The following is a 14481-nucleotide window of genomic DNA, read 5'->3' as shown; positions in this document are numbered from 1 at the left end:
ATAGCTCACATGCCTTGCCTGTGATTCCACATTTGTTATACGTATCTATTATTATACGTATCTACCAGAGCATTTTTGGAGGTTTTAACTGTGACATACTCCCACTTTATTAGGCTTTGATGGATGTCCATGCGTTTTTAAAAAAAGCTCCCTTTTATCGCTAGCAAGGAGGATGCTGGCAAAGGTTGTTGAATTATGCTGTAATTTTATGGATTAATAACACGAGTGACTCTTGAACTTTGGTCAAGATATTCTCTCAAGTTGATGGTGGGTTGTAATACTCCTTTAGGATTAAATATGGGACTTTCTCATGATTGGTGTAACTCATTTATGGTGATAGAATAATCTAGAATTTATCTATTTTGAGGGTGTTGGCAAAGTGTTCTAATGTAAATGAAAATTTATTGGGTTGATTAATTTGAATTTAAAATTTATTTTATTATGTTTTCTTCAAATTTAAAAAAATGATCACCCATGGTATACACTAGATTATAGGTTGTCCATGTGGATTGGACCACCTTCAATTTAGACACCTCTACAAGTTAGTTTTGTCTGTGGATTTAAGTTCATGCACCAATTATCTAAATGAGCTTATTTTTATGAAATCCAGTCTAGTAATTCTCTCTTACTATGTTGGCTTAATTTGGTTTCCTAAAGGAGTCGGATTATGACTTTTGTGTAGAACGCATCAGTTGATGTCTTGTATCGTAATAAGTATTTGATAGTATAGGTTACGTAAAGACCCAATAGGGTCTACTCTTCCTGAAAACTTAAGGATATGATAAAATTTAGCTTGAGATCTCTATGATCAAGTCAAGTAAGCTTAATACCTAGAGTATAATATTGATGAAAGAAAATTAAGCTAAAACGAGGCAATGGTACAATCAGTGATTACTCTTTTAGCCATGTATGGTCCCCATGAACTAGTTGGGTGTTGGATGTAAGTTGAGTTGGAACTTGGTTCTTTAAGACTTGTTATCTGTTGGGAACCTTTGTGTATGTCTTTGGAGAAACCTATGAGAATACCTTGTGTGACCCCTTTAAAAAAAAATTGTCTAGAGATTTCGTCTCTGTTTCACCCTGGTAGGTGGCAACCGATGAGAAAATTGTCCGGGGAATTGGAACCTAGAAAGGGTTGCATACCCACTCTTTTACCATCAAATAAGATGGGATTTAAATTGTTTTATGAACTACGAAGTCTCTACGCCTTCACATAGGCAAGGCCATTTGTGACGAGCCCCCGATATATTAGGTCTGGCCCTTAGGTCTTGCTCTTTGAGTTTGATTGATTTTGCCACACCTTCCTATTATTATGCATCCCTTATTCATCTTTATAAAATCAATAGTTGTCTATTGTAGGATTGATCCACTTAAAGTAATGATATGATTTGTTATGAAGATCATGTGTCTAATAATCCTTTGACCTTGTGTTGAACATGTAGGAAAGTAGACAACTTGCAAGTGCAGGTATAGCAGGCAAGGCAATCCCATCACGAAAGAATGCAAGAGAAACTTGGGTAAGAAGGAGGTATATTGTCTTGGAAACCAAAAGAAGCATTAATTTAATATCTATTAGTTAATCCTATTTGAAATGGTAACTTGTTATTTGCTACTATCGCTCGAAGTGTATACTATATTTTGTTGTAGTTAAAAAGAAATTTGGAAAAATAGTAAACTAAGGTGTAACTCATTTATGTTTTATTGTGTTTATTAAGTGTGTACGTTCTGGGAAGTGCATTTCCATTGAAATATCATGTATTCGTGTTAATGTTTAAAAAAAAAAAAAATAGTGTTGTTTCATGTTCACATGGTTAAAAATTGGGCATGAAAGAAGGTGATAACAAATGTATGAGGCAATGATTGTGATACATTTTCTTAAAATTAAAAAATATTTTAAAATAATATTATATAATCAATATCATTTGTATTGATCATGTTTGCGAAAATTTTGATTTTAAGTAACAAATTAAATAGGATGATTTCTTAGCAAAAAGGATAAAAATATTTTAATCATGATGTCCAAAGAGATTATAAAAGAATTTGAAACAACAATGAAAATCATATTAAATATGATGAGGAAAATCCAAAGAGGTATTTGAAAAATTGATCATGCCATGAACCTATAATTATAGAATTAATTATGAAATAATCATAATGGTCAACCACTATCATCTTTTTTTATAGGGAAAAAGCAAGTATCCCAATTAGGGGATAAATAATCCCAATCAAAATTAATTGTGATGGAACTAAAGTGAGTAAATTAATGAATTTTGGTCAACCTAAGAAGCCAAATTCCAAGAAGAACAGTCATAATTATTGTTTTTAGAAGACAAACTAAAATCACAAAGTCTAGATCAAATATATAAAATATTTCCAATCTAATTTAGATGCTTTATTTAAAGAAAAAAAAGAATGAATCTTGGTTTTCATTTTATTATTAGTACCAAATCCTATAACCATAAAGAAAAAATAAACAAATTGATCTTGCAATTTATCACCTTCTAATATCACCAAGCATACCTAGTCTAGGATTACCCATAAACGAACCATCATTCTTGACTTTGAAAACATGTTTAAGAGGATGTGATCAATGTCCAAATCTATTAACCTTAATAGAAGGATTGGTATGAGACCTGGGAGAAGTAGAAGAAAGGAAGTTATCCACATACAAATTATTAAAAATAATTGCATCAAAGGGAATAAGGACCTAATAAAAAGAACACTTAGTAGAAAGAGTATTATATTGATATAAATCCTTCTACCAAACATACTCAATATATTGTGATTTCGTTAAAACTTTTGATGATTCCTCTAAACCAAAATTTTAAATAGAAGAAAAAAATGACCAATATCTCAAGCCACTAGTAATAAAGATGTAAAAATAGGGGTTTGACCTAGTTGAGCCCAAGAGTTAGAAAATATGTTGTATAAAGAAAAGGATATTTCTTGAAATGACAACCTTGTACGAAAATATCCATAGAAAATGGACATTGAAAAAATATATGAGGAGAATATTCCTTATTGAATACAAAAAAACCTCACTTAGAGAACATTGAAATCCCTGATTTTTTATAGCATCCCTAGTAAGACATTTATTTTGATGAAGAAGCCGAACAAAGAAATTTTTTTTAGTCTAAAAAAATTATTTGAAATCTTTTTACACTAAGGGAAATCCTCCTAGCGATTCTTTGAACATCTAACAATAAATAAGAACTAGAAATATAGTAAACTCCTTTAGGAGAAAAAACCCAATCTAGAGTATCCTTCTTTTGAAAATAAGAGCAATTTTGATCATGAAGAATAGAATTGAGAGCTACTCAAGATTCACAGTCTCCACCCATTGGAGAACTACTTACATATTTCTAGTGGGAAAAAAAATTATACAACAATTAATCTTACTCCTTAATATTAAGAATCTTAGACCAACTACCTAGTCCAACCATTTTGTGGAGGCCAACCCTGCCCATTTAAGGATACACATGGCTAAAATGGAAGGATTTTGGCTAGAATCTGACTCACTTAACACTATCAACTATTTGAATGGGCGTACGGATCCTAGCTGGACTACTGCCAACTTGATCAAAGATTGTTGTGATATTATTAAAGAGTTTGATGAATTCAAAATCTCTCACATTTTTTGGGAAGGCAATAAAGCGGTAGATTTATTGGCCAATATGGCGGTGGGCTACATGGCGGAAAAATGGTGGAGAAATCTGGAGAAATCGGGACTCTTTCCCAAAAAACTTGTGCGACCTAGCATATGATGATACCATTTATACTTGCGGTAATTAATGAAGAACAATCATGATTTGATTAAGGTGTTGGGGAATTGGTTTCCTTTCAATTTCCCTATTCGAAGATCTAGAAACTTCCCTTGTGCCTGGATTTTTTGTCTTCTGGTGTGGCCCCTATCTTGCTTCTATTTGGAAACGTGTCTTGTGTGTACCATTTCTTGCTTCTGTTTGGTGACCTAGACTATTATGGGTGGGGACAAGAATAGGAAAGAACATCCCACTTTTGATAAATGGAAGAAAAATAAGGAGGTGTGGAAGGAAATTGAAGATGGGGAAATGGTTCCGTTCTTGGAAATACTCCATGGCCCTTATCCTCTGCTCAGGGAAATGTTCATCAACTGGTGGAAGAAAGGGGTTTTGAGGGCTTATGGTGCTGAATTTCAAGTGGATGAAACTTTTGTGGCTACGGTTACAGGTTTGGCTATGAATGGCAGAAGGTTTTACAGAGACAGAAAAATAGGGGAGGAAGACATGGCAAATTTTTTGGATAAAGATAAGGAGTGTTTAAGAGTTAATAAAATGGCAGATGGTGGCAACAACAGAAAGGACCTAATGGCTCCCTAGGCGGATATGGCCAAATTCATTATGAGGTACATTACGCTTGATGGCAGATATGCCAGTATCTTTTTTAATCATTTTACCATCTTAAATCTGTTTAGGCATGGCAAAGTTATTTTGATTCCATTCTATCTAGTTTCTTCTTTGGAGAATAGTCTAGAAAAACATGTTGAGAATTCAAATAATCTGGTCCTCCATGAAGGGCTTATTGTGCTCATTATGGAGTACGCCAAAGCCCATGAAGTTGAGTCTTCTCTCTATGAGAAAGGCCAAATCCCTAATAGTGATGTTCAAGATGTCTTTGATTGGGCTATGGAGATGGAGGATAGTGGGAGTGCCAAACCTCTTGTTGACCTTGATTATAAGCCAGTTGAAGAGGGTGAGATGTTGGTCACTCCTGGAACCCATAGCAGCAAGAACCCCCCGAGATGGGCTGCAAGTAAATATAAATCAACTAGCAAGATGGTTTCTCAAACTAAGCCTTTTTCCAAAAAGAAGAAGTTGGTTGCTAAAGACTATGGTCCCAAGACCTTGGACTAGGAAATCAAAATAAACATTCCTCTTCATGTCCTGAAGGAGAAGCAGGGGACTCTGCCTAAAGATGTGGATAGTGGCTTACAGAAGGAAAGTACTTTGATGAATCTGGTGATGGAAGCGACTAGAACCCATGAGAACTGCTGGAAGTGGGTGGGGAAGGAGATTGATACACTCAAAGAGGGGATTAAGGAGATAATTGATATCTTCATTGATTCTCTTGAGCCTAAAAAAAATGGAGAAGCTCTTGATCATGACCCAAAAGCTTTCCCATGATGTGGAGGTTATGAAATGTAATCATGAGCAAAGAATTGAGAAGGTTGAGCAGTCTATGGAGGAGATCAAGAATAACCTTAAGAATCTGGTAGACATAAGCAAGGAGGCCATGAGAAATCATATGGAGGAGCTAGAAAAGATCAATGCCATAGTGGCAGAGTACAGATCCAATCATATTGACAACGATTATCCTGGTGATAGTAACAGAAAGAAAGAAGTGGGCGGTGAAGACTCTATTGTCGGTGGCAATAAAACTATGAGCCCTAGTTCTAGAACTTGAAGCAGGAGCAACAATAAGGGTACCTCCAGGTTCATTATGGAGGACTTGGACGAAATAAACAAGGTTACCATCTAGAAGAATAAGGAGCTGGTGCACTTGCTTAATTGAGTGTTTGTTTGTGATTTGTTTTGTTTCCTATTGTTTATTTTTTCTTTTGAGCTCGGTCAGGGGTGTTCCCCTATTTTGTTGTTTGATTCTGTTTGGTTGGTTGATGCCCAATTTCTGTAAAACTCTTGCTTTTGGGTCCATGTAAAACTCTTTTAACTTTATCAAAAACAATCTTAGACCAACTAGTCTCTAAAAAAATATTCCTTAAGTGGTCAAGAAAAGTAGCGGAAGGAGTATGAGAGTGGAGATACCATAAATTAGTTGAAAAGAGAGCTTTATCACAACAATTCACTATCAAAAATATTCTCTTCCTAACAAGGGAAGTACATGTCTTTGAGACTATTACAACTCAAATAAACTTTTCTATCAAATCAAATCTTAGAGCCTGATCAAAAACACCTATGAAGATATAAGAATATCTTCTCAAGGTTGAATTTGTTATCTATACCTTCCAATAGGTTCTATCCGATTAAGATTGACTATTCAGTTAACCTTATCGTAGTCCAAGACCAACATGTTGTTTTGGCCAACAAATCATATCCCAATTAATAACAGTTTACTCTTGAGTATTTAAAATTTGTAGATAACAAAAATTTCCTAGTGATAGAATCAAAGTCCATGAAAACCTCTTCAAGACTAAAATAATAATAGACTTATAAATTAAAAGGGCCTAAAAAATATATTCAAAAGAGCAATATCAGCATAAAATGACAACCAACAAAAATACTACTTGTTAAATTTAATCCTTCAATGATCAAGAATCTTCTACCTTTGAAAAGAAATTGAGAGGGCCAACAAATATTTGGATGCTCATATATTTCAAAGGAAGTTATCCAATAAAGGCTAAGAGATTTACACAATCCAATATATAAAGAGAATCTTATTTATGGATTCAAGAGTATGTGAAAGATAATGGTTGGCCAAATAGGCCCTTAAATGGCAATGAAAAATAGAAAAATAGAGTTAGAACTTGACGTAAAAATTTGAATAAGTTATAAACATAACTTTAAAATTATGTAAGAAAAGAATATGCAGATAATTGAATGTAGTTTCTAAGCTACAAGTTGTTTTTTGAGAAAGAAAAGAATCTATTTGAGGAGAATTTGAAATTTCAATGCAGTAGTATTTCAAGTAAAGCATAAGAAGCAGGTGTCTATCTGACCACCCTAACCACAATCAAATCATAATTTGTAATATGATGAAACTATAAGGATCCGTTCAACTACTGAGAGCGGAGGGGTGGGGGGGGGTGAATGAGTAGATAGAAAATTAACTAAACTTTCACCCAACAAACTTTCAACATGGAAACTAATCACTAAACTAATTGGTTTAGTCACTGTATCAAAAAGTGCAACTGCACTATCAAACTTTACCAGTTGACCAAAACATCAATGATACAATGTAATAGATATGAAACTCAAATATCATTTAACCAAACTATTAAACCACTTCACTAATATCAGTAATAACTCATTTTAGATCACTTCTGATCATCTAAACATATCTAAGTGGATTTACCAGTTATTCAAATTAACCATATGAAAAACACATCCACAAAAACATTCACCACTTGACACAATGATTTTTCACGTGGAAACCCAAATGGGAAAAACCACGATGGGGATGAATACCCGCAAGTATTTTGAACTCTTCTTAAGTTCGGCCTATTAGGAACCAAGCCTTGTTAGAATCTTATACAGTAATGTCTTGTTAAGAACAGATTTGGTTAAGGACCACCTAGTTAAGGGGTTGACTACAATACCATGGTAAAGGCAATACCTTGTTAAAGGAAACCTCGGTGGAGGATTTCAAATCCAAGCTAATGGATCACTTGGTTAGAGGATTTAAACAAGAAGCATGTTAAAGCTTACCTAGTTAGGGAATTTAACTCTTGTATTGGTTAGAGAAAAAAAGGTTCTTTGTTGATCTGGAAATAGCACTTCCTTGGTTAATCAGATCCTATTCTGGTCCTATCTGCCTTCACAACATTCTACAAACACACCTTTTAGTTTGAAAACAATCATGCTTGCCGGAATTCTCCAACACAATAAAAAACAATTCATCAACCTTATAAGCAAATATAATAGGTTGGTAACACAAAACAAAACCTACAATTCTCATAGAGATTACAAACATATCGGTTCAAACATGACCGTTAGATTACATAGCAATCAACTACACATTGTTCTAGACAACTTGGACTGGTCCTCGATTACTGCACATTGGATCCTATAGCTCATCGCACATTTTTCAGTTCATGCTATACATTTGATCATTCCCAAAATAAAAAATTATCTTCACGTGACAAAACCACTTTGAAACTCATCATGTGCATCATGCTTATGTGGCATCCTCATCTCTGATCATCATTCGGTCATAGATCATCACAACCAATTATCCAAGCTCCATCGATTAGGGTTCTTCTTATAAACTGGTTAGGGTTACCAGTTGATCACTTTGCATCAATAATAATACCAATATCGGTTTCCTTCACTACTTTACTACCGATTACTTTGTTGCATCAATATCGGTTGCAATACAACTTCATTATTGGATACTATTGACATCAATGATAGCACTAAACTTCATCAATGCAATCTTCATGCAATGCCAACAATCTCCCCTGTTGGCATTAATAGAAATACAGATATCAATACCCATTGATTGTGATGATTGAGAGTAAAACACATACACAAGTATAGGAATCCTAGTTTACATTTGTCCATCATTAACTCTCCTTCAACTGTATCTTCATGTCTTCTACTGGTAACTGGATATGAATCATATAGTTCTTCTCCCCCTTTGATAGTAATGCCAAAGTAAAGATTAACCATACAGTTTCCTGCTTCACTGCTTTAAAACTAGCTACTCCCCCTATGGACTAGCTCCACTCAACACCAATCCTTCATCAATATTTTCAATAGGCTCCGGGATTGATGGCTTCTACATTTGCTTAATTGACTTCATGTAGGGGTACAACCCCTAACTTACCTCTAAGATACTCAAAAGTAGCCTTAGGTAGAGGCTTAGTAAAGATATCGGCTAACTGTTCTTTTGTAGATACATGCTCCAGTGACACATCTTTACTTTGGACTTTCTCTCTCAGGAAATAATACTTCAGCTCAATATGCTTTGTCCTAGCATGCAACACTGGGTTCTTTGAAATGTTTATAGCACTTGTGTTGTCATAGAAAATCCTTACCGGTTTTGATATCTTCAACTTGAAACCTTCCAAAATGTGTTTCATCCATATTGCTTGGGTACAATTCATATATGCTACAACATATTCAGCTTCTGCGGTTGATTGACAGATACAACTTTGTTTCTTTCTGCTCCAAGACACTAGCCTACCTCCAAGAAAAAATGCTCCTCTGATTATACTCTTTGTGTCATCAACATTGCCTGCGTAGTCTACATCTGTATAGACCTTTAAATTAACATCTCCTGCATGCAGATACCATAACCCATAATCAATTGTGCCTTTCTGATATCTGAAAATTATTTTTGGTTGTATCTATGTGTGTCTCCTTAGGGATTTTCTGAAATATGGCAACCAATCCTACTGCATGGGCAATGTCTGGTCTATTGTGGACAACATAATGTAGTTTACCTATCATTGACCTGTACTCCTTTTCATCAGCTGATGCAGAATCATCTTTTTTAGACAATTTACAGCTCGTAACCATTGGTGTTCCAACTATTTACAGTCTTCCATTCCAAAAGTTCTTAATACTTCTTTCACATTTTTGGACAGTGTGATGAAAATACTTTCCTTCTGTAGTGTCATAAAATTGCGACCCCTGCATTTTTAATCACATTTGGGGTCCTCACCTTGGCGACGACATCTCCTTCCCTAACTAGAACCTCTTTCTATATTTCCAACCCTTCTCTCTTCCTCCTTCATGTCTTGTGTCTACGTTAGACCTTGTCTGGGCCCCAAAAATAGGGCAGCATGGTGGCGTGGCGCTCGTGTCCCCACCTCTTAGGGTGGTCATATTTACGGGTTGCCCAATCTTCTATGCATTTCTTATCTTTGGGGTTTATTATTCCTCTTTGTTGGTCTTCGGTGGTTGAAAGTTAATCCTTGAGGCATGTATAAAAGGGATTACAATACCCTCATTCAAGGAGGGATGAAAAACAAAAGGAAAAATAGAGAGCATAAGGAGAGGACAAATAGAGAGCATAAGAAGAAGACACAAGATTTCAAGGTCATAATCAAGCATTCAAGAATTCAAGTCTTCTTCATTCATCCATTGGAGCAACATTACAACATTCATTTGCAAGCATGTGTGTGTGTTAGGGTTTTGTCATGTTACATACCATTTCATTGAATATTTGTGGTTACATTCAAGAAGCAAAGCAATCATCATCAACAAGTTGCAGATCTATAAGGTATACATCTCCATTGTTTACATTCAAGCATTTTCAATTACTTTCTTTCTAGGTTGATTCCTCAACCGAGGCTTGAATAAGGAAAACCCCTATCCAGCTCCATTGTATACGTCTCCATTGTGTGTAGGTTGCAGCTATCTAGCTGTAATTGCAGTTTTGGGCTTCATTTATAGAGACTAAAGAACCCTTTTCATTTCGTGGATTTGTGATGAACCATGTACATTCCTACCACAGTCCCGATGACTTTTCTCCAAATTTTTAGGGCAGATCCACGTCACTTTAATTAGCTCAGATCTGGAGTTACAGTGCGATCCCGAACTGGTAGCACCTCATTTCACTCATTTCCTCTCTCTTTTCCACACAGTCAACAAGTCAACTTTCTCATTTACAAGAGAGGGTAAATGACACATCAACCACTTGCAATCCACTCAGAATTCACATCCTTGTTTCCCTTAGATTTGGATCTAGTGGATCCAACCCCTCTTTTGAATGTAAAGTTCTTCCCAATTGAAAATCTTCCTAGTGGCTTCCTTTCTCTCTCCTAGGTGGGGAGTCAGTAGGATCCAATTTTCCACTTTACATTTTGGTGAAACCGATGTCTTACACATTAATTCTAATATCTCATTCGTAGATCTGATTAATTGCAATTTGAATTTTAAATTTTCATTTTCAAGTTTGATCTATTTGCAAATTTTAGAGGTTAATTGCATAAAAACCCTAATTTTTCATTTTGAGAAAATTAAGCTTGTGAGGTGTAAAATTTTAATCGCTTATTTCAGATCTGATTTCTATTTCAAAGTTGCAATTCAAATCTCTCTTTTTTCTGAAATTTCAGTGGCTAAATCATACAATCCTAATTTTTAAGATCTTTTCAATTTTGCCCTTTGATTGCAATTTGGCTGATCTAGACATCCCCAAATCAGCTATTTTTTTGGATTCTGCATTAAAATTATAATCTCTATCATCCCTCAAAATTTTGAAAAAAATTGGTCGGACCATGTGCGTTCCCACCATTGTCCTCGACTTTTTTCCTGAAATTTCGGGAGATGGAATTGACTATATTTTTCTGCTCAGATCTAGAAAATTAGTGTACTTTATCAATTTTAATACTCTCTAAGGTCGAACACAAATTCAGATTTCATCAAATTCCGATCTTAAAACTAATTTTCATAAAAAGGTCCTAATTTTAGATTTTCTTTTCCAACAAATTCATATTTCATTTAAGAGACTTTTAATGGCAATTAATAAATTGGATTTACTTTCTCTTTCGCATGTGCTTACATTAATTTTTACATAGATTTATCATGTGAGGGATAATAGTTTCTTCCATTTCTTGTTTCTTCTCTTTCTTCGTAGCACTTGGTCATATTGTATTGTTAGGATTTCCAAATTATTAGATCTCAAATCTTTCATGTATCATTTATGTTGCATTATGGTGGTGTTGTTAACAAAATGCATTTCCTATGTTAATCATCTTAAAGCTTTCATACATCCTAAACCTAGAGATCCTAATCCTTGTACCTCTCATAGGGTATCTTGTGTGAAAGAAATGAGATCTAATGCTTTACCCAATGATCTTTCTACAAGAGATCAAGCATTGGAAAGTAACATAGATCCATCTTCTTCTTCTACACATACCCTTGAGAAAGCGGAGCAATATGAAAACATCAACATTCTTATATCTTTAGATCCTCCTTATTCTCCTAAGACCTATCTTCAACATCAAATTCTATGTAGGGAGGATGATGTCTTTCATTTTATTCATGACCTTTCACCTCGCATAGAAATCACTAAAAATGAGCTTTTAGATGATAAAGATGTTCTTCCCCAATCTCCCAAAAAAGATAAGCTTGATAAAGGAAAAGAGATTGTCATTTCACATGATATTCCTCCTTCATCTACAAATCCTTTTCTACCTCCTTACACATAGATTTCAAATAAATTCATGATCCTATTCCTCCATTTAGTCAATTGCAACACTCTTATAGTCATGGCTTTCATATAATTACAAAACAAGGTTTTAAAGGACAAGGAATTGGGAAATTTGAGCATGGAATCCATGTTCCTATAAACCCTCCCACACAAACTACTACAAGAGGCCTAGGAAGTGGTACCCCTCTTTCTATGGACAAATTCCCTAGACTTCACAACTTTAAAGATTACCCTCAAAAATAATAAATCAAGAGAGCCCATAAGAATTCTTAGATTCTTCAAAGCGTCCTTTTTGTTCATTTCATCAAACCCATGACCATAATGCTGACGATTTCCCTGATTTTCAAAAATCTATTCAAGATGGCATAGAAAGTGGCAAAATTAGAATCATGGATAATGAAACTTCTTCTACTAACAAACCCTCTTCTTCATGGGAATATGATATTTGCCATCTTGACAGATTAGCTGCACGAATCTATTGGAGATATAAATATGACAAGAACATTTCCTTTCCTCCGCAAAATAAAAAACAAAAATATTAGGCAAGTGAAAGGTATTGAATATTGCATTTTTCATGATTTATATTCACATTTTATTGGAAAATGTTGTGCATTTAAGAAATTTGTTCAACTTCAATATGATCTTGCACATATTTGTCTCACATAAGATCTAGCTATATTTCTGGGTAAACACATCGTGCCTTAGCACTTCTTTTCCCTTCATGTTTCTTTTCACCCTATGTCATAATTAGCCCATGTAACGGGAGCTCTTTATCATTAGTGGTGGTAGTATTTTACTTTAACATACTTTGGTGTAGCAACATGAAGTCCATTTTTCTCTTCTTTCTATTCATCATTATGCATCATTCATTATTATATCCCTTTTCTTGCATAGGATTATCCTTATGTGAGAATATATTTGTTCCTTGGTTTTCCTCTTTTCTTTGAGAGGGGAATCTTTAATGAATATTGCACTTCTTCTCTTTCCTTCATTCTCTTGGAAATCTTACCTCTTCTATGGTTTCAATTATTCACAACTATGATATGCCCCTTAGCAAGGAATGATCTCTTGGGAGGTATGTATCCTTCCCTTGAGACGATTTGTTCCACTAGGATGACATATCACTTGAAACTAATCACCATCAGATCATGTGTAATGTTTCTCCTTGTTATCCTCACTTGGGGGGCAAGGATTTTCGTTCCTTTCCCTTGTATCATTATTTCCTTTAGGGGCTGCATTTTTCATATGTGATTATCATTTCTTACAATGGTATGTTTTTATGGCTAATCCCCCTTGGGGAATATATGATGCTTATTATTTCTTCTTTTTGAGGATTACCTCTTCTTGAGATGTGTATTTTACATTTACTAATGTCTTTTCTTGCATGTGTTCATGTAAGTTCATTAAGCATTTTCTTATGTTTAATCTCTCTCTAGTAGATTGTGTAAGCTCTTCTCATTGTCCCTATTATGTGGATGGTGTGAGTTATATTACTTGATGTCATTCCTTGTGGAGAATTGTTGGTTATTGGCTTAAGGATTCTCTCTTATACAAGAATGTTAATCCTTGAATATGACCTCTTTTACACTTGGTTATGTACATCTATGAAAATACAACCATCCCTCTAGGGGCTAAAAGTGAGTCATCCCTGATCAAGAATCCCTTTCACCTAGAAACAAGAGAAAGGATTGCATTCTTGTTCTTTTTGTTTCTTGATCTAGAAGATGTTATTTTTGTCTAAAGACAACTCCTCTTGGGGGTAGATGTCTTTTGAACAAAGATCTCTTCTCCTCCAAGGATCACCTTTACACTTACAACAAGACATCTCTTGTCGACTATCTTATCCTTTCTTGAAGAGTATGCCCTCTCTGTATTGGATTTATGATGTTGTTGCATAGCAGATATCTTCTTTGTGATCAAGGTAGGTATCCTTGTTCTACTTTCCTTAAGATATCAACATTCATCTATGTTGACATCCTAAGGGGGGGCACCCACAGTGCTCCTTTCTACTATACTTCTCTTATGCATTGAACAATGGCACATTCTTTGAACCAGAGGGGAACCTCTTAGAGAAAGATGTCATCACTTTTTGTACAGTAAGTCATTCTTGGAACTAGAGAATGGTCTCTTAGAGTGAGATGTCTTCACTTCATCTTGTCTTGTATAGTAGGACATCCTTGGAACCAGAGGGAAATCTTAGAGCAAGATGCTGCCAATTTTCTCTTGTATAGTGGATCATTCTCGAAACTAGAGCACAATCTCTTAGAGGGATATGATGCCACTTTTCTATTATGTGGGGTGACTATTCTCAGAACTAGAGCACAAAATATTAGAGCGAGATATCACACCTTTCTTGATACTTTTACTATACATTCTATACAGGTTGTATTGTACTTAGGCATAAATTCCTATGAGGCACTTCAAACTGTTAGGGTTTCAAGCAGATCTAAAGAAAATATGAACTAACAATTATATGCAGATTTAAATACAAAAGATAAAGTAATAAAACAGGACATAGATAACATAGAGATTTAACGTGATTCACCTAGAATGGGTTACGTCCACCATACACAGCTGTCCAATCTTTCTTATTATCTAGCAAAAATA

This window comes from Cryptomeria japonica, chromosome 11 (genome assembly GCF_030272615.1).
Source record: "Cryptomeria japonica chromosome 11, Sugi_1.0, whole genome shotgun sequence".
Taxonomy (NCBI): Eukaryota; Viridiplantae; Streptophyta; class Pinopsida; order Cupressales; family Cupressaceae; genus Cryptomeria; species Cryptomeria japonica.
Note: the sequence above shows the minus strand (reverse complement) of the source record.